The following is a 24,428-nucleotide window of genomic DNA, read 5'->3' as shown; positions in this document are numbered from 1 at the left end:
AAGATCAATAATGAATGGAAGGCAATATGCAATTATTGTAAGAAAAAACTTGGTGGTGCTTTTAAGAATGGAACAAGTCATTTGCGTGATCATTCAAAAAGGTGCAGCAAGTGATTGCAAATGGATATTCGTCAACCAGTGCTGTTAGCAAATCAAAAGAAGGTAGATGGAAAAGTAACACTAAAAAACTTTTCCTTTGATTAAAATGTCACAAGGAGGGAGCTTGCCAACATGATAATCATGCACGAATATCCCTTATCAATGGTTGATCATGTACAATTTAGAAAGTATTCTTACAGTCTCCAACCTTTGTTTGCTATGCCTTCTCGAAATACTATAAAGAATGATATTTTAAAGATTTTCAAAGAAGAAAAGGCAAAAACAATATCCAAATTAGAAGCTAATGAAGGGAAAATTGCTATTACCACTGATATGTGGACTGCTAATCACCAAAAAAGAGGATATATGGCTGTCGCTGCTCATCACATTGATAATCAATGAAACTTACAAAAATGTATCATCATGTATATTTTATTAAATTGTTTTATTTTGATAGTATTTATTTTTTATTAAGTAATTATTATTGTTGAATTAATTATTAAATTAGTGTAAATAATTGATTGTTTAATTAGGTTTGAATATGTGCCAACTCCACATACGAAAGAGGTAATTGCTTCAAGTTTGATGAAATGTTTCTTAGATTGAAATATTGATAGAAAATTTTCATCTATTACAATGGATAATTGTAGTGTGAATGATGGTGTTATTGAGTTGTTAATTGATAGAATTGGTTGTGATACACTTTTGCTTAATGGGGCTTTTTTTCATATGCGTTGTTGTGCACACATTTTGCATTTGATTGTGAAAGATGGATTGAGTATGATTGGAGATGAAATTGAAAGAATTCGTGATAGTGTCCTTTTTTGGGGTGCTACACCAAATAGGTGGGAAAAATTTGAAGAGGCAGTATGTCAATTGCGTATTCCAACTTTAAAAAAATTGTGTGTTGATGTCAAAACACAATGGAACTCTACTTACTTGATGTTTCGAACAGCTTTGTTTTATAAAGATATTTTTTCTCGTTGTGTACAATTACATGATGATCCTTTATATAAATATTTACCCACTGAAAATGATTGAATCATTGCAACTGAGGTTTGTGAGAAGTTGAAATTGTTTTATGATATCATTGAAGGGTTTTTTGGCACAAAATATGCTACTGTAAATCTTTATTTTCCTAATATTTACAAAATCATATTGGTATTGAATGAATGGATTATGCATTCCAATATAATTATTTCATGTATGGCTGTGAGCATGTTAGGCAAATTTGAAAAATATTGAAATTATGTGCATGGTATAATGGGTGTTGCCATAATTTTAGATCCAAGGTACAAAACAGAGTTGTTGGAGTATTACTTTGAAAAGATTTATGGAGAAAATGCTGAATTTGAAATTGAAAGATTGTGCAAATATATCGAGATTTGCTTAAGAAGTATGGGGAGAAATTGGCTTTGAAAAAGGAAGAAGGACCTTCTATTTCAAGCTTTTCATCTTTAGATTGTGTTGGTGCTACTGAATTGAGAAATTTGGGAGATTATGTTGATTTTGTTTCAAGAAAAAAAAAAGAAATAAAAAATAAAATCAGAGTTAGATCATTACTTGGATGAAAAAGTCATACCAAAAAAAGGAAATTTTGATATATTTAATTGGTGGAAACTAACTGGACCTCAATTTTCGATCTTACAACTTATTGTTAGAGATATTTATGCCATACCAATTTTTACTATTGCTTCAGAGTCTACTTTTAATACTGGAGAAAGGTTGGTGAGTGTATAATGCAATAGACTTCATCCATCAACTATGAAAGCTTTAACATGTTGTCAAAATTGGTTATGGGCTGAAAAAGAAGGTACAGTAATGCATATTATGCAATTTTATTTTTTATTTTAACATATTGTTAGTTATTATATTTTGTTGTTATATATTATTTGTTAATATTTTATTATTTCATTTGTAAGGTCAATTTCATTAGAAGAAAAGTCTTTATATGAAAATATTGATGAGAGTGAGATTGAGGAAAAGATAACTAGTTTGGTAAATAATATTATCCTTTTTGACTAATTCATTTTTTATGTTATTGTTTTTAAATATATTATTTTATGAGATTTATTTATTCATCTTATTGTTTTATTTTATAGGATTAGTGTGGTTAGAGGAGAATGATGATATGGAGCTTAGTGATTATGAAATGATTTATTGTGATCTGGACAAAAGGTACATGACACTTCTATTGCTATTGGTCATGCCAATGAACTAGGTGAATATTGTATAGTGTATCACATCCAGCTTTACTGTTTTAGCCTTTTTCTCATTATTTATTGGTAATCTAAAAATTGATCATGCATTTTTGTTATTTAGTGGACAATAAATGGTGTGCATTCTCCTTTTGATAATGTTTAAGATGAGCTTCATTTATTTCTATATTTTTTAAGAATAATATAACATTTTTAATAATAATATTCTCAAAATAGTTAGTTTATTGCAGAGAAGGTGTTTTTTAGAAGATTGGATAGAAAAACTTTTATCAGATATTAATATTTCCAGAAGTGTCTTAGTGACAACATTTTTTTAGCTGAAAGCTATTGTGATTGAGTTGGAAGCTGTTATGTTTGAACTGAAAGCTGTTGTGAGGTCTTGTAGGTGTTTACTTGATGCCTCTTGTAATTGGATGAATATATAATTGTATCTTTAATTGCAGCCTATTTTTATAGTTAGAATTTGACTATAAATTCATATTAAATTATGCTTCATGGTCTAAATGTGTTTGTTTGTTATAGCATTTGAAAATTTAAATTTGACTATTTTTATAGTTAGAATTTGACTGTAAATCCACATTAAATTATGCTCCATGGTCTAAATGTGTTTGTCTGTTACAAATGCTATTTCATGTGAAAATTTAAATTGATAATAAACTGAATTCGTGTTGGGTCGGGTCGGATTTTATTCGGGTAAATAATATTTGTAACGGGTTGGGGTCGGGTTTTTCCACTAAAACCTCCGAACGGGGATGAGTCGAGTATCAGGTAAAAGCACTAAGGCTTAGGGTCGGAGGTGGGGAAAGCAAAAATCGGACCGGCCCCGCCTCGATACCAACTCTACTCAATCCCCAAAAGCTAAACCGTCCCATTTTCTGTATAAAAGATAAAAGCATTTGATAGCTTTCAAAAAGCCCAGAATAGAAATTGGAGTGAACAAAAGTTGGGAAAAGCAGATGAAGTTCCTGTGAATTTTCCCTATGGCCTAAGGACACAAACACAAATTCAAGTTGATTTTTTTTTTTTTAACTATATATATATAACACAACTTAGCCAAAGAGTCAAGTGTTTCCGGCCCCATAGTGTCCCTGATAGGAGAAAAGAAAGATGATGATCGGAGAGTCATGGGCTCAAATAGGATCAAGCATTGTTGGCTTGATGTTTGCTTTAGCTACACTACAACAGTTTTTTCCTTACCAACTCAGAGTCACTCTTGAACAGTTTTGTTTTGGCCACCCTTCAACAGTTTTCTTTAGTGCAAAACTTTTGTGATAAGTTGGTTAGTTTTTTCTCTCCATATATCCAGATTACATTTCCTGAGTACTCAGGTTACTGGAGCAACCAAGCCTACAGTGCAATTGAAACATATGTTGGGGCCAGATCAACCACCAAAGCTGCACAGCTTAAAGTTAGCCTGATAAAAAATAGCAAAGCTCTTGTCTTGACAAGAGATGGCAGTAAGGTCTCTGATGAATTTGATGGGGTCAAGGTCTGGTGGGTTTTAGACCCTTCCTGTTCTGCTAGTTCTGAGGACAAGTATTACAAGCTCATCTTCCATAGACGTCACCGTGATTTAATAACAGGGCCATACCTGGATTATGTTCTGGAAGAAGGCAAGGCCATTAAGGCCAGGAATAAGCAGAGAAGGCTTTATACCAACAATCCTAGTGAGCAATGGAGTTCTTATAAGAAGAATTTGTGGAGTGACATAGCATTTGAGAACCCGGCTACATTTCAGACATTAGCAATGGATCCTAAGAAGAAGGAAGAAATCATCAATGACCTGTTGACATTTAGTAAAGGAAAAGATTATTACACCAAGCTTGGGAAGCCATGGAAACGAGGTTATCTCCGTTTTGGTCCACCTGGAACTGGTAAGTCCACTATGATTGCTGCCATGGCTAATCTTTTGAATTATGATATCTATGATCTTGAGTTGACAACTGTTAAAAACAACACTGAGCTTAGGAAGCTATTGACTGAAACATCAACTAAGTCGATAATTGTGATTGAAGATTTTGATTGCTCCCTGGATGTAACTGGTCAGAGAGATAAGGAAAGAGCAAAAAGCAGTGAAAATTTGGGGCTTGGTCCGAATCATAAAAAGAAGAAGGAATCTGAAAATGAAAAGACCAGTAAAGTTACGCTTTCTGGACTTTTGAATTTTATTGATGGTGCTTGGTCAGCTAGTGGAACTGGCAGGATCTTTTTGTTCACTACTAATCATGTTAACAAACTTGATCCAGCTCTAATTCGCCGAGGGCGAATGGATTTGCACATTGAACTTTCATATTGCAGTTTTGAAGCATTCAAGACTCTGGCCAGGAATTATTTGGATCTCGATTCACATGACTTGTTTGGAAAGATTGGCGCTTTGTTGAAGGAAACAGACATGACTCCAGCTGATGTAGCAGAGAATTTAATGCCAAAGCATGAGAAGAAAGACCCAGATCCTTGTTTTGACAGCCTGATTCAAGCTCTTGAGCATGCCACAGAAGATGCAAAGTTGAAAGCTGAAATGCAAAAAAAACTCGAAGTCCAAAAAGAAGGAAGAACCAAGAAATTTTGTACTAGTTTGATTAAGAAAAGATGGCTGTTCCAGTCTTAGTTGATGATTCCAACCTTGATTACAATGTAATCTTTCAGTGTAGCTTTTGCTTTTGAACTGCACTGCAGCTATGAATATTTTAGTAGATTACCGATGGTACTGAATTTTCCCACTACTTGAAAATTTTAACCATCTTCTCTTGTTCTTGCATATATTTCATTCTGGGTAGGCCTAAAAATCACCATAAACATATCCAAGCTTCAAGTGAAAACAAATATGAACTTTTCCAATATGTTGATCTTTTGTAATTTAACAAACAGTGGAATTCGTGCCGGTGAAAAGGCAAGTTAAATATGATTCTAAAAGCTTTACAGATAGAATTAAAGTTCTATGCAAAAGAGATGGTTTGATTTGCGTCCCATTTGTATCAATCACTTATAAAATATAAAAATTATTGTATTATAATTTATATAAACATATCAAATACGAAACATATTTTTTATTTTTATCAATTTTAAATCGTAATATTTTTTCTTATATTATTTTCATGTTATAGAAAAATCCTATTAGTCTCTTAATTCAAGTTTATTGAGTTTTATTAAAACAACATGATTGGCCACAGTACGAGGATAGAAAAAAATGCTACTAAATTTGAATCTGGATGCCACTTCGATTAATATAAAATTAAATTCCAAATTCTTTTAAAAAAAAAAATCCTGATTCTTGAAGTTCTACTTTTGACTCGACATTTCAAGTTCAATTGGGCCAAAATTTTATTTGGATCCCATGTTTTGGGCCTAAGTTATCTGGGCATTAACCATTAATGCTTATGTCTCTATCCAATCCAAGATTAAAATAAGGGCCTAACCCATTCTAACATGCCCAGTAAGACACAATAATTTCATAAATCTCACTTACCATTTATATATATTAGGATGCTTCAGAAAATCCTAAACAAAACTATCTGACAAATTCTACATGAAAAAGATTGTTTTCCTTGCTATTATGATTATTTTATTGGAGACAAGTAGATGGCGGCTAATTCTGACTTTAGACAATGGTTACAAATCATGTATGCTCTCGTCAGCCCCATGAATCAGCCATTACCTCAAAATCTAGTTCCCTTTCCTCGATCTTTCTTCTTTGAAAGTCGTGTGCTAAAAAAAATGTTCCAAAAAGAATTGAATAATTAATATTTTATTTATAAAATATATTACGAATATACTTCGATTATACATAGTTTTATGTCTATTATAACTATTCAATATCTAAAATTGTTAAATCTCAAACGAAATAAATATAAAAATATTAAAAAAATATAGCAAGTTATTATTAAATAATGTAATTTAATGAGCCTATATTGTTTTTATTAATTAAAAACAAGTGAAAAAATTTAAAAAAATACAAAAATAAAATCTTCTACTAACAAATATGATAAGTACAAATCAAAATGATCGATACAGGTTGATATGAATTGATGGATTGACCAAAAAAGGTGAAACAAAATATAAACTTAAATGTATGAATTTTATACATGCATATCGATATGGTACCAATAAAACATCGACAACAACAAAAAAATGATGGATTAATTAGGCGGCTTACAACTTAGAAAATCAACAATGGGCAAAAAAAAAAAGTTTGAAAATCAACCAATACTCATGATGTCTTGTCAAATTGGAAAAGATATGAATTAAAGAGAAATGTTGGTGTTGAACGAGGCCAAATTGTTTTGTTGTATTTCTAGAAGTTCTATGAATTGGCTCCATTTTTCACTTAAAATATTGATTGATTTAGGGTTAATTTAATAAATTGACATGGAATTCCCTTTCTGTCATAATCATTGAAATTTCATGCCAAGCTTCCCAAAAATCTAGAGCAGAAGAAAACTGAAATAAACCATGTGTTTTTTTTTTTTTTTTTTTTTTTTCTATTTGGGGACTTGGCCAAAATCTATTTAGGAAATTGCTAGGTTGTAACTTATAAGTAACCATCATGTTTAGTCTACACATTTTCCACTTAAAATTTCTTTTCTTTTCTTTTTTTATTTTAACTTTTCAAATTACAATAATAATAATAAAAAACCATCATGTCTAGTTTACACATTTTCCACTTAATTTTTTTTTTTACTTTTTAAATTACAACAAAAAGGAAAAGAGATTAAATCTACAATTTAGGTGAAAGAGTTCAATAAAAAAGTACCTATTTGGTAAAGTACTTAAAATTAATTGATTTTTTTTATTTAATAGCAAAGGATTTTTAGGTTTTATTCAATATATTTTTTTGAGTTGATCCAAATATGCTTATCTACAATGAATCTAATAAATTCATTATAAATTATCTTCTCATAAGCCCCCAACAACAGCAAAAGAAGTAAATTCCCTTTATCACTTGAACCAAACATATTTTGGTAATTAATTAATTATTTAGATGTTAAACATTTTTATAATGAAAAACTAAATAAAACATGTTTTTGCCAATATATGAATATTTGTCTCAATAATTTATGCATAATTCTTATTTGTATAAAAAAAAATTGTTTCTTTCATTATCAATAAAAATTTTAAATTTCACAAAATTAATAAGGTGACACACTTTTTAAAATATATAGTCTTTAAAGAATATTTAAAATAAATAATTAAATAAAAATAAAAAATATATTTATTTTTTATTTTATTTATAAAATTAAAAAATTACACTGACATATATTAGAACAGTTTTCAAAATTTTTTCAAATAAAAAACACTTAGTTTTAGCCAAAGCAAACAAAGAAGTTGTCAAATTTAGGCATAGGTCGAGCCAAAAATAGCCTTTACAAAAATTTATTGATATGATGCAACATTAATCTATTTTCCAATAGTTTGGGCTGAAAATTCCATGGTGTCTCTAGAAACCTGACATTTTCAATAATAACAAAAAAGTCCATTGACTCTTAAGTCCACTATATATTTTTTTTTATATACTGAAGTCCACTATACTAAACCTAAATCCTTCTATCATTACACATTCACTAATAAATGGTATTTTAAAATTGAAGAAATTTTTTTTTAAATTTAATTTAATTAATTTATTATTTTTAAAATATAATATTTAATAATTTTAAATTTTAACATAATATTTTTTTATCTTCAAATTACAATATTTTTTTATAAAAAAAAAAATCACCTAACCAAATAACATGGAACTGTTACTTACTTTTGTCTTAGTGTCGGAGAATATAGAGCTTGAAGTGGAAGTTGGAAAATTAATATTTTTGGCACTTTACAGGAAGGAACCTATAATTAGTCCCACTCCATCCACCTATTAACACACCAAATTTAACTTAGATTGTCTTCTTCTTCTTTTATTTGTTTTATTAAAAAAAAATTCAATTTACATTAAAAATGTTGAATAATATAAAACCTAACAGTAAATTAATTATATGTATCATTATTGGTCAAGTACTTTGTCTGCAAAACAAGTTGGAGGGAAAGAAAGTTTTTTTTTTTTTTTTTTTTTTTTGGGGTTAAGCGTCAAAAGATTTTGGAGTTTTTCGTCCAATATATTTTATCGTCTTGCAATATTTTATTTATTTTCTTTTTTTTTTTAAATGATCCATTTTATTCAAGTTTCTAAGTTTAATAAAATTCATTCTTGCACATGACATATGCTTTATTTATTTAATTGCATTTATTTTATTTGCTTTTAGCTTTTAATTCGAGAAGTAATCAAATCCCTCCAAAAAAGTTCACTTTTTCTCTCATCCTCCTACTCTTGATTGTATCAAAAGATGGGGCATGACAGTCTCTTCAATCTTCACACTAATTTATGTTGTTTGGCATTTGGAGAGGAAAGGGGACCTTCCATTAAGGAGCACGTCTTTATCGTCAAATTTTACTCTTTCTCATATTACATTTAATTAAATTTGACGATTTGTATATTTATATTGTGTAAAATATTAAAATTTATATATTTATATTATATTTTATGTAAAAATTACGTGTCATAATTTATGACGATATAAAAATATAAAATATATATATTTTTATTAAACCTAGATATAATCATTATTAAAAATTTTAAGTTATATCATTTTTTTTATTTTATATTCTTATCGTATTTGTATTATATCATTGTATCATATTTTAGATTGTCAGGTTTACATTCAATATGATAAGTTGAGATGAACTGGGCCATTTATGGATCATATTATTTAGTTGAAACCTAGTTTTATTAGTTCCTTTTGGTTTATTTGATAAGAGGGTGAAAATGCATAAAGATAAAAAATGGTAAAATGATTTAAAAAAATTTTAACAAAAATTTCATAATTATTTAAATTCAGGATATTTTATTATAATCAATTAAATTTTAAATTTCAATTAAATTTTAAATTTCAATTCAATTGAATTATTAAATATTTATTTCACATAATTAAACTCTTAAATTTTTATTTTTACCTCAATTGAGCAATTGATTAGATGAAAATGAGTATTAATAATTAATTAATTTTCATCTAATAAAGACTCAATTGATGAAAATAAATGTTCGAGGTCTTAATTATTTACAATAAATAATAAAGATTTAGATGAGTACTAAATTTTTGTTTAAAGACTTTTTTTAATCCTTTAACCAAAAAAATTAATTAATCTAATGATTTAAATACAAAATTAAAAACAATCATGAATTTTAATCATTAAATCAACAAGTGCTACGAAATTTATAGCTATAATTATTTTCATAATCCTAACTAATTGAAAAAAATAAAACGAAAAGAAAATGGAGTTTTAAAGGGATATATTAAGGGATGTATAACTTTGTTATCTCCAAATTATCTTTATAAATTTTTATTTTTTTTTAAGTAGTAATTTTTATTATAAAATCTTCACCTAATTGTAATTAGAGGTGTTCATGAATTACATATGATTTATGTTTGATATTAATAACTTATATATTTATTCAAATTTGATTCGATATGATATTTTAGATTTTAAAATTTTTTCAAACCTGATTTAAAATAAAAAAATAAATTCTAAACTCATTCATTAAATTAAATTTATATAATAAAAAATTAAAAAATTCTTTTTTATAAATAAAATACAAAAATAAAAATTTACATATATATATATTTATATAATTATAATATTTTAATTATATATTTTTTATTCAAATTAGGTTGGGCCCAGCTCAAAAATTAATTTTTTTGTTCAAGATTCACTTCGTAATTTAAGGAATCTAAAAATTATATTTAAACATATTTAATAAATTTTAATCTTTTATTCAAATTCTCTCAAAAGTTCAAAATATTTTTAAATTTAAACAATTAATTTGACCTTTAAATATACATAATTCAAAGGATTTACACTATACAAACAAACTAGACCTTCTTTTCCTTGGGAATGGGGGCTAAAATCAACAACTAAACAACAAAACGATTCAAGTCCATATGTATTTTAATATACCTGAAACTGTATGCCAGACTTTATTCTGACAAACATGGGAAGTAGTAGTGGAGGGAAGGGGCCGATTAAGCACTAAAATTTTGGCTTCTTCCCAAACGTTTTCTGCCTTTGAAAACTTTGGTACCTCTTTAAATTGATATTTCATGCACGTAGTATATTTTTATAAAGCTTTGAAAAGTCTATTATTGCGGCTTCTTTTTGATCCATCAACAAAAATATACGGTGAAAGACACTATTTACATAAACCCCACAGCCTTTAAATGCTCCTAAATTTTCGTGTACTTTTTTTCCATCTTCTTCACTGTACAATTTGGAGGATCCAAAATTTCAATCCATATTTATCATGATAATTTTTTTCTCTTTGTATTTGTGAAAGGTTGGGATCTAAAATCATTATTTTAGAAGTTCAAGATCTTATATCTAAAACCTTTAAATAGTAATTAAATATAATAAAAATATTTATAAATCGAATCTTAGATATGAAATATAAATTATCATAAACTCGTGTATACAAATAAAATATAAATTAATAGATCGAATTAAAAATTAAAATTTTAAAGTATCGATTCGATTTATAAATATCTTTATTGTTAAGATATTTGATGTTAGTTATATTTTTCATTTCTAATCATATATATTTTCTTGTCACAAAATTCTTTTACTTCTAGATACATTTGGAGTCCTCTTCACCTTCCTGGAAGTTGAAGGTATTATCTTCACCAATTCTAGCAACATATCTTAATTTGTTGAAAAGCCTGCAGAAGCTGGCTGCTAATCTAGAAAATAAAATAAAAGAAAAAGCAAAACCCAACCTTGTCTTTGGGTATGAAATTCGTGAAAGTTGTGAAGAATATGATCATGATATAGTACTGACAATAAAATAAAAAAAAATGTTGTTAATAAAATAATAAAAATATTATATGATAAATTTGAAGTTTAATTAAATTAATTTATACAATTTAAATTTTAAAATTCAGCTAAAAGTTCGGTGCTTATTCATTATCCAGCATGCATGAGCAAAAAGCATAATTTTTCATCATGTAAAAAGGCCCACTTAATCACATTTTTTTCAACCAAGAATTAATTACTAGCAAATAATATTTTTCTCCAATCTCAAGTTTTCTTTTCTACTTTTTGTAAAGATCAATGATGTGTCTGAAATTTTTAAAATATGTAATATTATAAATTTAGAATTACATAGAATCGACGAATTAATTTTACAAATAGATTGAAACATTACACCAATGTAGGTTTTCCCGACAAATTTTTAATCCTTTTGCGACGTTGAATACACTACTGACAATCGCAAATTAAAAATGTCGTTACTAGTGGTATAATGCACGTGGTGGAAGGAATAGTAACGTTTGGTCCAAAGCCACTAGCATGCTTATAATACTTAGCACATGAGTTGGGGAAAAAAAAAGCTTTCCGTGCATATGAATGAAAGAAAATATCTTCAATTTAAAATTTAATTTAATCGATTTATTTTATTATATTTAAAAAATGAAATTCAATATATTTTAAATTTAAATCTCATTCCATATGTAAACATTTTTTTTTTATTTATAAGTTGGATATTGAAAAGGTCAGTGTTTTCTCATGAATTTTCAAAAACTTTGTTTAATTAAGAGATTATCACTTTGAATTTGTCTTCATTTATGAGAAATATATTTAAACATATCATATTAAACAATTTGAAATATGAAACGGGAAAGAATAAATTAGGTGGTCAAGAGTGAAACATATATTTATTTATTTTTTAAAGAAATGTGAAATGATAAAAATTATAATTAAATAAATAGAGAGTTAAAGGTAGTGTTGTTTTCTCATTTTCTAAAATAAAAAAGGGGAAATTTTATAAGTTTGGTGAGCTTAGTACGTTTAAATGAGACTTTCAACAATTTTGAACGCATTTTAGTGATTAATTAACTAAGTCTTGGAAGACTTTTCTTTCATTTGCCAGCACATTAGAGCAATCCTCTCTCCCAAATGCAATTTCCATGCATTGAAATGGGAATTTAAGTCTCCAGTTCAGGCCTATAAGAACAGATATGAAGCATGGAAAAACCATTGAGAATATGCAGAGAAAAGCACAAGCAAGAAATCCAAAAAAGAAGAGGTTGGGGGAGTCTTGTCGCAGGAGCGATGGCACTGGCTTTTTTATTTGGTTGCTTCCTTGCTTATAGCTAGTTTCCCATGGCATGGCAAGGCAAAGCAACCCAGAAAATTAGTGCCGTCGCCTTGTGACAAGATACCCTGCAACTTCTTTGCTCATCTTCTTCATGTTTTCCTTTAGTGCCTAACAGGTATGCAAATCTTCCATTTCTTTGCAATATATATATATATATATATAAAATTTTTCTTACACAAATTGCGATCTGTATGGATCATTCATCTCCTTTGTCTTTCTTGTTTATATGTTTTCCTAATCCTGCAGGCTATATTTATCTCAGTTAAACCAGCTCTTTTGATGATATTGCTATAAATTTGCAGTAGAAAGATATTGTACAAATGGCAAATTCCCACCAAATCGTCAGCCCAGTGGAGGTTTTTCACTGTAACATCAATATTTCGACGAATCAAGCTGCATTGATTGCATCAGAGTCAACACCAATATTCTAAAATACCAACACCTTCATCATACCTGAACCTGATTGTCCAAACTCTCTCAAGACCATAATTCAACGTATTTTCAAGACTATAAGGGGTAGGATGCCAGATACCAACTATCCCATCCTCAGAACCCAGCAAAGTGCCGTCGCCTTGTGAAAGATATACACTGCAATTTCTTTGCTTATCCATAGTTCTTCACAGGTATGCAAAGCTAGCTTTCATTTCTAATTTTTACAGCAATACTTCTCACCAAATTGCTCTATCTTTGACAAGCATCCTAAGCCTCTTGGCTAAATTTCAGTTAAAGCTACTCTTTGAAATTGTTTCCAATAGTCAAAAACTGGGATTTTGAAGAAGAAACAGTTAAAAAATTTCCTGGGTTTTTTCAGGTAAAGATGATATATAAAGTCCGTACAGTAGTACAAACCAAACTCAGAACATGAGAACATATTGCATCTGGAATGACATCACCCTGTGGGGTCGAGAGAGCATCATCATATTGCATTAAAGTTTCTTCTCCAATTATTTTCCATCCAAATTGCATAGACGAGAAAAAGCTGTCACCATCTTATAGGGTTAATGGCCAGGAACATGATAAAAAAACCTGCTATGAGAGTAGGGACCGATACAGTGTTTTTGTTCAGCCGACATCAACTTTATAAATGTATCCAACCTAAATTGACATGTCATAGTGCTAAATTATCATGTTAATAAGTTGATTTTCTTTGCTAAAGGGCCTGAATTCAGTACATTAGCTGGCAAGAAAATTCTATCCACAAAAATCACAATCTAAAAAAACACACACACATCTATATATGTCTAGCTATTGTTTCGTACTCCTCGAAGCTGAGAAATTATCATGTCTTGGTTACTACAAGCTTAGTTTCAATTTCCTTTTTCATTTCCCGGAATTGTTTTTTGATGACTTTTTATCTAGTACCTTTCGTGCTGTTAGCCCATTGGGTTGCCCCACCAATTAAATGTTGTTGAGGGGGTTGATGCCACTCTTTTTTTTTTTTTACTGTTATATACTCACTCTGTGGTCCTGTTACATATACTATAAAGAGTCATCAACTAGTCAATCGATCATTGGTATTTACGTGAGCCAACGGCATGCCAGTTTTTCTTGTGATCATGAATCTTAGCCTGGTATCTTTCTAGCGGAAAAGGATTGATTCTCAAGTGGTGGGAAGAGAAAAAGGAAAACAAATGAAAAGGACAAAAAACAGAGAAACCTAGGTACCTTATCTGTTCTTATAATTGAACCTCCCTCTACTTGTGGTCCAAATTTATTTGAAACCACCAATAGTTATTCCTCTTTATCTCCGTATAACATTTCTTATTATAGTGGTTTATAAATTCGGTTAATTTAGATGGGTAGTCAAAACAGTTTTCTTGAAATTAAAAACAGTGATGAAAGTAAAGTTGATTTTTATTGTAATGAGATTAAAATTGATGATGAGATATGTATTTAAATATAAAAATAATGTGACGGTGAATTATATATTTTAAAAATAAAAAATAAATATAAAAAATGTTAGATTAAAAATTATTTAATATTTATAAAATTAATAAATTTTAAATTATTTGGGTGCCTTTTGCTCGTGTCTCATTACAGGTGTGGTCATATTCAAATGAAGCTTTAGTATTGCATACTTTTTTTGTAAGGTGTGATATCTTACTCTTATGTTACGATGTTTTGAAAATTTATGATGATATATAAGTATATATTTAAATTTATATTTGTAAAGCATTTTTTATGTAATAAAATCATGAGATTTTTAAATCAAAACGAATAATAACTCACAAATTGGATATAAATTTTTACAAATAATATTAAAACGGTTATAGTCGACTTGAGCTAAGTACTATACATTATGAGCTACCTCTAGAATCTCAATATTTAATGTGATCTTAATTTTGTATGTGTTTTGTGTTGGGTTTGACGAGAATGTGAATGGAGTTTGTGTCACCCAATCTCACATTAGGATATTTTCAAGATTTGCTATAATAAATAAATAAATACTTAAATCTATATTTATGAATCATCTTTTTGTGAGATAAAATCATAAGATCTTTGAATTAATACAAATAATACCTCATTGATTGATGTAGTTCTTCCCACAAAGAGACCAAACTTGCTATATATATATATATGTGGATTGATGTATATGATTGTCTCAATATAATCTTTTAGTCATTCAAACATGTATAAGAAAAATGTTCAATCAAAGGCACGTATGCCTTTGAACCATGTGACACATGTGATTGTGAAAGGAGCAAAGATAATGCTGTACATTAACATATACTGTAAAGAGAAAAGGGCCAGATTCATCTTCTCAATTTCCAATTTAGTTTTCTTTTCCTTTAATTGACTTGCTTTTCTCTCTTGAAGGTTAAAAAAAAAAAAAAACCTTATGTACAGTAAACAATAAAAAACAAAACATTATATGGACCCATAGCTGTAAACCTCAATGCAATTTGAAAAAGCATCTCAAAAAGCTTGTTGTCAGCTTTTTATTTGTCAGAGATTTTTGTTAAGTGCTATTGATCTCTATTTCTTGATTTTACCTTTGTCAATCATGTTTTTAGCTTTGAAATTTCATGCGTAGTTCCATAGCCCTCCCCTTCAAATCCAAATCCAACTCTTTCTCTTATCTCTTTATATATCTATATATGATCTCTACCCACAAACCACCTCCAATCTTATTTCTTGCAGGCATAAAATTCCAAGGGAGATCAGCGGTAAGGATGAATATGGATCATTGAAAAGCCTCAGAAAGCAGTGAGGTTATAGTGGAGTTTGTCGCAGGAGAGATAGCGCCTATACCTATGGTAATAGTGCTTGTAAGAAGAAGAAGATTATAGGCGCCATCTTCCTCTGACAAACTTCCCTCCCATATCCTCAGTCAAGATCATCTTCATAACTGTTTTTGCTTTTTTTTTTTTTTCAGAGTTGGCGAGTAGAGACCAAAGGGTTGTTTGTTTGAAGTCTGAATGCAAAAGCGATCCTTTTCTATATACCGATTTTCTAGGCATACCAAGTTACACCAATCCGCTAAACCCAGTCCAACCCAAGTTTTAATCTGAACGATCTCTTACTTTATTTAACTAGCCCCTGGATCACCTTAGCCCTTGATCGCAATGACAGTGTGTTGATCTCTCTCTCTTCTCTATATTTTTTTCTTGAAACCCTAACCCGGAACAATTAAGGCATTAAGTTGCTATGGGTGGAGGCTGATTGCTTAGTTTTGATCAGTTTGATCGATCTGAGACAACAAGTTATAGAAGAATCTTGATTTTTAATATTGTTTGTTCTTACTAACATATATATATATATATTTATGTTGATTTTATTGATTTTCTTTTATGTTGAGGCTTATATGTATATATATGATCAGTATATACATATACAGATTTTCTACAATGACATGGCAAGAATAAGATATCAGCAAAGCAGCAACATCAGATTCCGCCCCAAATTTTATCAAAGGTATGGAAGTACCTTGATCATATGGAAATACTCTACTAATTTTATCCAGTTCTCTCTTTTGCTTTCTCTTTGGTACCAGGTTTTTGATTTACATTTCATGTGTGTCTCTCTGTTTGCAAGTTATAGCTTGAATGAAGCAGTTTGGTATAAAATGGTTTGTGACTGTGATTTACATCAGATAGTGCTCCATTTTTCTTTTCCTAGAGAACAACTAACTGCTTTGTGAGTATAATCTGTTAAATTTGGGTTTGGAATAAGAGATGGGAGAAGTGGATTAAAGAAAAAGTACCATCTTTTTCTGAAATTTGGAAAAGAAATTCCAAAAAAATTGTCACTTAAAGGGAGAGATCATGAAACAACCCAATCATAATTCTTCTATTGAAATACGCTCTCCAAATCACTGATTAAAATATTAACAATGTATCAAAAACATATATGAGCAATGTAAACGTTCTCTTCCTATGCTCCTTCCCCTCCTTATTAGTTCTCCTCCTTATTAGCTCTCTAAAATATAAACAACTAAATGTATTTTGTGCACAAGATTATGATCGGATATAATAGGATTATATTATGAATATAATTAGATTAAATAATATCATCTTATCTTACATTTAATGTGTGTAAAGATTGGATTAAGATAATTTTATTTATTAATCAAAATTATCCTTTCTTAAAATGTAAATAATTTAAATTATTAATATAATTTTTAAAAATATAATACAACATGTAAATTCAACTATATGAATTAAAAATAATCATTTTGGGAAGATTGAATCATATTATGCTAAGAAAATCCTCTTTACAATCTTATTTATTTATTTAGATGCAAATGATATATGATATAAGAAAATAATTATTTTATCATAACCATCATCTTATGTATCAAATATGGCTTAAAAGGGTTTATTAGATTCGCTTCAAAACATTTCTTTTAATCATCTGATTTTCACTTGTTCATTTCAACATGATCAGTTGGCTTTAACAAGCCAAAGTGGTTCATTATTCTCTGAACATCTTCTTTGCTTCTTCAGTTTTTTAGAGCCTCTTCCCATGAACCGTTTTAACTGTATTTTCTTCTTTGATTCTTTGACACATGTTTGACAAGTCCATGGGCAGTCTAGTTATCATATATATATTAATTATTATAGGATCCCATCAAGTGATAATTGTTAATAAAAATGATCAGATATAACGTTTAACAGTTATAATATTATACTATAGTAACATCAAGGCCTTGTTCATTTCAAGCTGAAATCAGAACAGTACTATAAGAGACTCCTATAGAAGTCTATCTTTTTCCTACTCAAGTAAAGTTGTATATTTTTTAGATGAAATCAAATGATGAGTAACTAGTCTTCAGCTGAAAGGTACATAGACACGCCATACTTCTAGCCGCATTTTACATTATTATTTCCTGTGGGCCGTCCTCAAATGCATCACTTAGATATGCATATAGTTCAGGCAAAAGGTGGCTACGTTCAAGGAACACCAAGCAAAAGGACAGATATAATGGGTAAAAAGGACCTGGAACCTGAAGGGAGTACAGATGGCTTCACCTTATTGTGCTTGGCATTGTACGGAAAGCAGCCCCAAACACCATCGGCCCAAGCCAATGTTGATTAGTCAAGGACCCTCCTTAGATGGTTATATTTACCAAAACCTTTTGTTGTCGCCTGTCCACTACCCCACATTCCACTTAGGTCCTTCAATGAGAGAATCCTATATCCCAAAAGTTCTTAACTACAGATAAAACTTATAACGATTAAAGCGAGGCAAACTCAAGCACCTGTTTTGAGAAAGAAATTCTCTCTCTCTCTCTCTCTCTCTCTCTCTCTCTATGCATATACATATATATATATATATATGCACTTGGTCTAGAAATGTACATGCTTGTCTACTCATATAGGTGTGGAGCTATTCATGACAGGGATGATGGAGAGATGGATTATTGAAGGGCTAAAACCTATATATGTTTAATTATTCATTATTTTATATGCATGATTTTCACTACCCGGTGGAAAGTTAACTATTCAGGTCAATTTTAGAAGCCATATAGCATGTGATGGCGAACATGATTGGATAAGATTGTAGTATCTTTTGATCATAAACAATTTCTCTTAGACTCTAACCTCTAGCTGTGTTCTCTGAATTCATTGACAATAGTACATAGATAAATCACTAATGTTTGTTGATCCAAATAATAAAAAATTTGATTTTTTAAAATAAAATTTTAATTTTAAATTTTATAAATAAAAAAAATTAAAATTTAAAGTGACTACCAAATTTCAAAAAAAAAAAAAAATAAAAGGTTTGCGGTTATTGAATATCAAATGTACCATATATCATAAGATGCGGCTGAAACTGTTCTCTTACACGTTACAAGATTATGTCTTTTCAATACTTGTGGGAAGAAGCAAAGTATCAGCTACTCTCAATTCCTTTTGCATATATGATAATTAATGTTTTTCATTTTGGCCAGAATATGTTCTTCTCTAAAATATGTTGGAAAATTGAGCCGATATTGGAGGAAAGAAAAATGATGTTGGGGGAGAGGTGACACTTACAGTAATGTCTATAGCTGAATCAAGCAGCAGGCTTTCTGGTCTTGATTGAACCCTCAACTTTCTTCATCTGCATCAATGGCTTCCAATAGTTGAGACAGAGGTAAGTTAGCCGCTCTCTTTATTTTTTTGGGTGATGATGCATGGTAGTTGGGTGGCGAGCGGCACAGGTGCTCACAGGGAATTATAATTTTGTTTTTTTTAAATGCTGTTCGTATCATGGTATCTGGTAAGAATTTAAGAATCTCCCACTGCCATTTTTAAATTTGCCAGCTTCATGGTTAGAGACAAAGCCAGTAGAGCATAATAGAATATAGCACTAAGAAATGCATTCTTTTACAATGATTGATTGAAAAAATTATAAAAAATTGTTAAGAGACTTTTTCTTTTGCTTTATGAGAAAATGACCTGAATCATTATGTTCTTAATAGCAAGAAAAGCTTTTGTCAATGTGACAGGGTAACAGGAGGCCAAATTAAAAAATAAATTAATTCTTAAGGTTTCTTCTTGGTTAGAGACAATGCCAGTAAAGCATATATCCTAGGAATTGCAATGATATAATGACATGGAAAACATATATGATATAATTTTTTATTCATACCCATAGGTATTGCCGAATTAAAGAATAAATTCAGTGCCATCAAGCAAATAGTACCTTATCTTAATTAATTCCCTTTTGATTACCTTAATTGTAATTAGCCTTGTTTTGCGGGCTTCAACAAGCTGATAAAGTGGTAGCTAATATAGAACCCCTGAAATGACTAGGCTTTTATAACTGGCATTCATTCTAAAGATTGGCAAATAAAAGAGATATGAACAAAAATGTATGAACCCTTCCTTTCTGAATGTGCTTCTGAAGCTGGTATATATATATATATATATATATCTATAAATGAGGAGGAATCTACTTATATAATGTAAAATTAAAAATTTTAAAAAATATTTTTAATCATTGATTTTAATATATCCTAGAGATAAAATTAAATTATTTTTTCTTTATTTTTATTTATCTCTTTTATACTTTAAATTTATTGAAATTAATGATTAAAGAAATATGTAAAATATTCTTAGTTTTTCATTGTATAAATTGATCTTTATATATATATATGCAAACCTAAATGACTAAGGGCCAGTTTGAATTATACCGCGCTGGCTTTTTTGAGAGGCCAACCACACTTGAGTGTATTTAGATATCATCCCATGGTGTAGTTACCCTACAAAGGCAATCAACTGCTTTAGTGTAAAAATGACTAATTTCATTATCATGATTGCATTTGCGTATTATACCATCTAATCTCACCATTATTATTATTATTATTATTATTATTATTAATATCACAATCCAACCAAATTAATCTAAGTTCCTCTAAGAAATTTTCATTTTCCCATCTTCTGTTCAGTCTTTAGTTTCTTTTTCAAGTGTGAACATTTAATAACTTAAGGTGACTAATAGACTTTGACTTTCATTTTCTGCGGCACATGTTTTTTTTGTCGATGAGAGCTGTACATATTGGAGTAGATGCAATATTATATTTTGGTATATGTTTGTCATTATGCTGATGCAAGCTGTTTTAATTGATTTGTTCATCTCTTGCTCTTTTATCACGTTGATGAATGAATATACAATTTGAACACAAATAGAATTATAATTAGGATGACAGAGACAGGAGAAAATCTTTTTTTTTTTTTTTATTTTAGTTTAGGGAGAGCATAACTTTTACAAGGGAAAAAAAGAAAAAAAATTTTGATTCGACTTTTATGTTTTTGTAAAACCTTTTTAATCGCTGGACCAAGAGGTGAAAGATGAAAAAATTTTATTTTAAGTCTTTGGCTTACCGATATCTGAACCCAAGGTAGGCTAGTCATCCAAGTAATTTTTGTCAATGAAGTTTTAACTAAGAATATGATGATTCGTCAGTCAAATTGATTGATCATATAAGAATGAAACTTTCGAAAAGCTAATCATTTCGTGGATTCCCTCGTTAAGACGGGAGTGCATAGACCTTCTAATTTTGTAGCCTGGTTCTAAGGTACCTTATTCTTATTAATAAATATTTTACTTTTCAAAAAAATATATATGTAAGAATGGAACTTGTTCACTGTCAAAATGGCACATACAAGAGGAGATTGGTAGGTATAGTACTGCTGTGAGCCAAAACTAACAAATTAGACACTAGCTTATATATATATATTTACAGAAAACGTTGTAACTTGATAATAGAAAAAATGATTGCTGGTATTGGAATTTGAATCTCAAAACTATTGAGTGTCATAATTTAAAAATTGTTATAGGAATCAATTGAGTTAAATTTCGTATTCATTCGTTCATACTTTGCTAATTGGAGATATTGTAAACATTGCTTTCATTGTAACATTTAAGAGCTAAAGCAAATTTGAAACCACAATTCTCTCGGTTTCACTTCATTCTCATTGATTGACGCGATCAGCTGAAACTAATCAATATTTCCTGAAACCAAATTATGCTGCAACTGGTTTTCCCCTCCATGACCGCATCAGTTTACTTTTCATTGGTGCGTTGACTTTGATTAGAGCAGCTTCAGCCCTAGTCTTTTAACCATACATTATTTTCATGGTCCCTACAGCGCAGAACGACTTTGATCGTGTTATATGGACTAAGAATTTTTCAAACTTTCTTTATAAAAGTTGAATAAAAGGACAATTTAAGAGTAAGTAACCCAGTCTTTCGTTCACATGCACGTGTGCACAAATTTGTCTGTCTAGCTATATAAAGGTTCTTCATTTCTCAGAAATGTCAAGACCATATATCTCAGATTGTGAAAAAAGTAGTGGATACCAAATTTAGCTGGTTTGAATGGGTTGCATTGGAATCCTGTCGCAAGGGAGATGGTGTGTATCTCATTACTTTATTTCTTCACTCTGGAATCTGGATGGAATATGGAGAGTACAGGCACTGTTTTGAGATACGCATCATCTCCCTGCGTCAGGATTCTAGGTAATCTCTAATGTTATCAGGCTTTCTTTCTTGCTTGCTTTATCTGCCGAGAGTTGATCTTTGATCTCCAACAAACTTAATTTCTGCAGTATTGAGTTTGCAGTTTCTTGAGTTGAGTCATATTTGAGATCAGTTGAGACTTGAATATTATAGTTTAATTCATTCATTTTTTATTTTATTTTATGGATTCTTTTGGTTGATATTTCATCTTTCTGTTAGTATGCATAACACAAATTTCCTTTTTTCAACAAATTCTGATTTCTGCATTCCTATGGCAATATGAAGCTAGCTAGTTAGAGGTGTAGGCTCTATGGTTTCCCATAAACTTCTTAAATGAAACCTTTGAATTAAAAGTTTTAATTTCTAATCTTTTATGTGTTTTCTTGTACTTGACTAAAATTTTGGGATTCTAACTAATTGTTTTGCCAAATCTCTTGTTAAATTGATCTAATAGTAGATGCAAACTGTATACTATAGTTCCTATTTCTCTATCTACAAAGTTTTTTAATTGAACAGTGATCGTGATTCACAGCAATACATGCTATTTGTAGCTCAATCATCAGATTATTATTATTATTATTATTATTATTATTATTATTATTATTATTATTATTATTATTATTTTCATCCTTCCTACAAAATGGAGTTTTAAATTTAACTAATAAGGTGTTGAAATTTCATCAAGGTTCAATCATCCATATCCAAAGGTGGGAAAACTATAATTGAAGAATCCTTGATGAGAAAAGAATCAAATTTTTGGAAATTCAGCTTTTTCATTAAGGAGACAGGAAGATACCCTTATGAAAATGGGGTTCTTCTATGGATGAGTTCTATTGGTGAATTGTAAAAAAAAAAAAATTATAACACCTTTTAAAAAGACAAACTCTGTGATGCCCCAATCTTTTGAACCCAATTTACTCCAATTTAGACGTAAATTATATATATATATTTATTTATATATGAAAACACAACCATCATCTCTATAAAATGATCTCTGAATGATATAGCATTGGCGCCTCTATTAAAACATGAAAATTTTTGAGCAAATTAAGTTCCAACCTTCATGGCTGATATATAACATATATTAACATGTATGCATGTTAGTAGATTTGGTGATTTGTATATTTTTATTATATAAAATATTTAAATTTGTGTATTTGTATCATTTATTATACGAAAATTGCATATGACAATTCATGTGTATACGAAAACTTGAAATACAAATTTTTCTGTTTTGTTAGACTTTATATAGTTATTATTAAAATTCTAACTTGTGTTATCTTCTTGTCTTATTTTCGTATTATATTCATATCGTATTTTAAATTGTCAGGTCTACGTAATTTTAATTGCTTTTTTCTGCAAGCAACATGGTTTTTACCAACTCCACCTACCCAAATTCAGTGCTTAATTGGTTTACAGGCGATCATTCAAATATAATGAAAATTGAGCAAGATTTCATTTTCAAAGAATTAATGGGGAAACAAGATAGATAAAGCCAACTCTTTTTCATTTTTCATTTTCTTGTTTGCTTTAATGAAATGAAACATTGACGAAATTTCTAGCTGAGTGATAAATTTCAACTAAGAAATATTTAATTATTTATACATGGAAGTAAATTACTAGCCAGTTTCCCATGTGGGATGAATAAGTGCTCAACTTGGTTGAATATTTGAGTATGGGACCTTCACCCTCTTTCGTAGATTCTTCATTGAAAACATGTTTTGCTTTTGCCTTAAATCACTGACTAATGCAGTGAATTATTAGAAAATTAATATTCTAGAATGAAACAAATTAATTAGTCAAGTCTTTTGCTGTATATATAGCTGTGGTGGGAGAGGGCAAAGAATGCAAGAGAGGGAGAAGAGCAAAACAAGAGAGATAAAAGAGGAGCTGGAGGTCTCTTGTCGCAGGAGGGTTGACACTGGCTAGCCCTTATTATCTCTTAATCTTGGCGCAGTGTCATCCTTCAGCGACAAGAAACCTTGCAACTTCTTTGCTAGATTTTCTCCTTGCATCTGCTTCCAAACTTATTCAAGGTATGCAACTACTTTGTTATATATGATTAATGTTGTTGCATATCAATAATAATATATTTTTTGAGCTTATTTTTCAGAAAAAATATACATGCACTAATCATTGAAAATGCTCAATACCCATAGAAATATTTATATGGGCATCTCATACAATTATACTCTAAGTTAAATCTAAGATTTAATTCAATTGATTTATATAATTATTTTTAAAAAATAATATTAAACAGATTTGATATTCAAATTCTAACATTTATAATTTTCTATCATATCCTCAATTTGCGACGTCTTTTATATAAAAATAGAAGTAATAAGTTAGTATACCTTTTGGTTCTATTACAGTTTTGAAGAAAGGAAAATATACACAAACTTGATATAGGATTACTATTTACCTCTATTGTATATGTTCTATATATCTCTTCTTAATTACCAAATATAAGCACCGGAGAGCAT

The 24,428-nt window shown here is 29.4% G+C and overlaps 2 long non-coding RNA genes and 1 pseudogene across 4 annotated transcripts; all 3 read left to right on the top strand.

Annotated features, from left to right (window-relative positions):
* The first annotated feature begins 3,375 nt into the window (after positions 1 to 3,375).
* LOC111293109 (AAA-ATPase At3g28610 pseudogene) lies at positions 3,376 to 5,041 on the top strand (annotated as a pseudogene). Its single transcript, XR_016345870.1, has one exon. The product of XR_016345870.1 is annotated as an AAA-ATPase At3g28610 pseudogene (transcript).
* A 7,202-nt stretch (positions 5,042 to 12,243) lies between these two features.
* On the top strand, positions 12,244 to 14,408 carry LOC149516616 (uncharacterized). The gene is made up of 3 exons (XR_016345984.1): positions 12,244 to 12,610; positions 12,742 to 13,118; positions 13,307 to 14,408. It is a non-coding gene; the product is annotated as an uncharacterized LOC149516616 (long non-coding RNA).
* Positions 14,409 to 15,029: 621 nt separating this feature from the next.
* On the top strand, positions 15,030 to 24,050 carry LOC149516615 (uncharacterized). 2 transcript variants are annotated; one of them, XR_016345869.1, is made up of 3 exons: positions 15,030 to 15,662; positions 15,872 to 16,410; positions 18,890 to 24,050. It is a non-coding gene; the product is annotated as an uncharacterized LOC149516615 (long non-coding RNA). The 2 variants fall into 2 exon arrangements; XR_016345868.1 differs by having other exon boundaries at positions 15,030 to 16,410.
* The last annotated feature ends 378 nt before the right edge of the window (positions 24,051 to 24,428 follow it).

The sequence above is a fragment of the Durio zibethinus genome, chromosome 10, assembly GCF_047325235.1.
Source record: "Durio zibethinus cultivar Kanyao isolate XHJ-2024 chromosome 10, ASM4732523v1, whole genome shotgun sequence".
Taxonomy (NCBI): Eukaryota; Viridiplantae; Streptophyta; class Magnoliopsida; order Malvales; family Malvaceae; genus Durio; species Durio zibethinus.
This window is presented reverse-complemented; position numbering and strand designations above follow the sequence as displayed.